At 47.2% G+C, this 3,813-nt stretch overlaps 1 non-coding gene across 1 annotated transcript; it reads right to left on the bottom strand.

The window, feature by feature from the left end:
• Window positions 1-3,442: 3,442 nt before the first annotated feature.
• On the bottom strand, window positions 3,443-3,557 carry LOC115031371. The gene has a single exon (XR_003837012.1). It is a non-coding gene; the product is annotated as a small nucleolar RNA SNORA36 family (small nucleolar RNA).
• Window positions 3,558-3,813: the final 256 nt, after the last annotated feature.

Here is a 3,813-nt window from a genome sequence, read left to right as displayed (position 1 = left end):
CACTATGCTCATAGCAGCCTTATTTGTTCCAGAAACTGGAAACAACCCAGATGTTCCACAATGGAAGAATGGATATAGAAAATGCGGTTCATTTACACAATGGAATACTATGCAGCTATTAAGAATGAGGACATCATGAAATTTGCAGGCAAATGGATAGAACTAGAAAATATCATCCTGAGTAAGGTAACTCAGACCCATGGTAAGTACTCACTAATAAGTGGATATTAGCTAAAAAGTACACAATACCTAGGATACAACCATATAGGAAACAAAAAGGCCCAAGGGAGGATGCTTCAATCCCACTTGGAAGGAGGAAGAAAGTAATCACTGGAGGCAGAGAGAGGGAGGGACCTGTGTGGGAAAGGGAACTGGGAGGTGAGAGGGGGAACAGGATAGGGTATGGGGGGACAGGAAAGAAGAACAGAGGGCCACCAGAATGAATGGAAATATACACCCTTGGGGGTTGGAAGGTAAGGGAACCCTCTAGTGAGTACCAAAGACCTGGGAAGTAAGAGACTCTCGGGACTCAATAAGGAGTGACCTTAGATGAAATGACCAACAGTGGGTAGAGGGAACTCAAAGAATCCACTTCCAGTAGATAGGGCCACAAATGGACGAATGGGGTTACCAACCTACAGTCAAAATTTCTGGCCCAGAACTGTTCCTGTCTACAAGAACTTCAGGGACAAAAATGGAGAAGAGACTGAGGGAAAGGCAGTCTCTTGGGATCCATCTGACAGGGAAGCACTAAGGCCTGACACTATGACTGGTGCGACAATGTGTTTACAGACAGGAGCCGAGCATAGCTGTCCTCTGAGCAGCCCAAACAGCAGCTGATGGAGGCAGACACAGATACTTATACCCAACCATTAGACTGAAGTTAGAGACGCTGTGGTTGAATTAGGGGAAGGATGGAAGAAGCTGAAGAGGAAGATGAGCCCATAGGAAGACCAGCAGTCTCAACTAACCTCTGGGAGCTCCCAGATACTGAGCCACCAATCAGACAGCAGACACTAGCTGGTCCAAGGCCCCTGGCACATATATAGCAGAGGACTGCCTGTTCTGGCCTCAGTGGGAGAAGATGCACCTAATCCTCCAGAGACTTGAGGTCCCAGGGAGGGCGGAGACCTGGTGGGAAAGGAGCATCTTCCCAGAGACAGGGGGGAGGAGGAATGGGATGAGGAACTGTGGGAGGAGAACTGGGGAGGGGCAAGAGCTAGATTATAAATTTTACAGAAGATAGAAAGGGAGCAGGGAAGATGGCAAGGTGAGTAAGAGCATTTGCTATGCAAACCCAAGGGAGGGTGTAAGTTCCAATCCTAGCACCCACAGGAAATTTACATGCTTGCAACACTGTAACACACAATGACTAGGGGATCCCTTGGGGCTTCCTATACAGCCTGTCTAACTGAAATGGTAAGTCCTGGGTTCAGTGAGAGTCTCTATCTGAAAGCAATAAGAAGTAATATAGCAAAACACTCAACAGCCTCCTCTGTCTTCCATGTTCTCTAATAGGCATGAGCCTGCCCATACACATGTGAACACACTGTACACCACACACACACACACACAATAACTGGGTTCAATATTACCTTTTAGAAAAGGGTCTGGCAGATGTTATCAGGAAAGGAACCCCCACCACATTGGTTCTGGTATTAGTTAATTCCTTACTGAGTTTGGATCCACGTCATCTAGGGATTTTATAGCTTCTTTTCTAGATAAATTCCCAAGGACAATGGCTCAGTGTGCTGAATCGTGGATTATCTCCCGAATGAAGAGCCGATCTTTCTTAGAAGAATGGGAATCAACAGAAGATGTTAGGCGGTTGCTTGTTGATTGTGAAAGTGTCTGCATGTCGCACAGAGGTGTCATTCCAGTAAGAAATGAATTTTTAAAAATCCAGTAAGAACTGCATTTTACAAAACTTTTTATTGATTCTTCATACCCCAAACCTTCCAGTCCCTTCATAACCAGACTCTGCTCTTCCAACCTCCCCCAAAACAACAACAACAACAACAACAAAAGATAAATAATACAAAACAAAACATACAAAATATCTTGCCTTGTTCCAAGGTAGTATGTCACAGTATATCCCACAGTATGCTCTTGTCCACACATCTTTACTTGCTAATGCTCATTGCAATGAGTCATTGGTCTGGTTTGAGGCCTCTGGCTTTTGCTACACTATCAATACTGAATTCTCATCAGAACTGCTCTCCAATATTCTGTGGTTGCCCTGTGTCATGGAGATCCTACAGCTTTGGGTCTGCAGAACTGGTCCTTTCACATGCTCCAGTAGTTCATAGATGAAGTAGATGTTGGGTGGGCCAACTCAGAGCCCTGGATCTGGGCCTGGGTGGTAACTGAGTTGGTCAGCTTGCCAGCTCTTCCACACCCATACCACCAGGGCACATTCTCTATCACTGCCCAGGCTAGCCCATCCAGTGCCACAGCTGGCAAGGGGTGGAGACAGCTCTCCATCTCTCATACCCTCTAGACGGCTCACCTGTGCCCCCAGCCATCAGAGCCAGTGCTACTGTGCCACCAAGGTAAGTTGCAGGACCCACTCTCCCAAGTCTTGCAGCTGGTGAAGGGTGAGGCCAGCTTCCCAACTCACCTTGTGACCCTCATGACCCAGGCGGCCAGTTCTCCTGAAAGGGGCAGGTGGCTAGGAAGGTTGGGGTGCAGGGGCATCTCTCTGAGCCCACACCTCACCTCATAGCAGATATGTGCCCAGACCAGCTCTACTGAGTTCATGCCCTCCGGGCTGGCTCATCTGTTCTCCCACCACCAGGGCCATCTCTACTGCCCAGAGAGGTGGGGCCAGCACTCCATAGTGCCTCAGCCACTGAGGGGTGGGACCAGCTCTGCACAGCCCTTCATGGATATCAACATAGTCCCAGAAAGCAGCCCAGGCCACAGACATCTGCATGGTTTTAAGAGGTAGTATGAGCCAGGGACATCGACACTAACCCCTGCTGCTGCATATGACTAGGGACACAGACATGGTCCTCAGAGGAAGCATGGGCTGGGACTCCACCATAGCCTCAGATGGCAGGGCAGACCACGCACAATAAGCCACTCCTCTCTACCCTTGCATCTTCAGCTCTGCCTCTCTACAAAGTACTCAAACTGTTCTATGTCTCTTTCTCTCTTGTCTTTCCACACACTTGCACATTTTAGTGGTTCCCACAGTGGGACAGGCCAAATAAGCTGGCAGGCCTCTGGGTGTCTTTCATTCACCGTCTCAATGTGGCATAGCTGCTAATGGGCTTCTGAGTGTACATATGTATGTATGTATGCATGTATATATGCATGCATGTATATATATATATGTAGGTAGGTATGTACACATGCATGTATGTATGCATACATGTATGTATGAATGCATGTATATATGTAGGTATGCATGTATGCATGCATGTGTGTATGTAGGTATGTATGTGAGCTATCAATATATGAGCAGAATAACATTTTCCATTTAATCGTTTCTCTCAGCCAATTTCAATGTTTAATTAACAGAACATGGAAGCAGCCCGGAACTGCACTCAGCACTTTGGTGAGGAACTGCAATTTTTGAATCTGAGGTCCAGACAACATTTTCTGGTCTAGAAACTTGGCTGTGAAAAGCATCACTAAAGAAATGAGTTAAAATGATTCATGGGGGAAAAAAGGACAAAGGTAAAGACCATCTAAAGGATGGGCAGGAGGAACCAGAAAGGGGACCAGAAAGGAGCAGCCTGAGACATAAGGACAGACACCATGCAGGTGTAGAGTGCCAGGGCCAAGGACAGGACACTGTGGCACGGA

This window comes from Mus caroli, chromosome 6 (assembly GCF_900094665.2).
Source record: "Mus caroli chromosome 6, CAROLI_EIJ_v1.1, whole genome shotgun sequence".
Classification (NCBI taxonomy): domain Eukaryota; kingdom Metazoa; phylum Chordata; class Mammalia; order Rodentia; family Muridae; genus Mus; species Mus caroli.
This window is presented reverse-complemented; position numbering and strand designations above follow the sequence as displayed.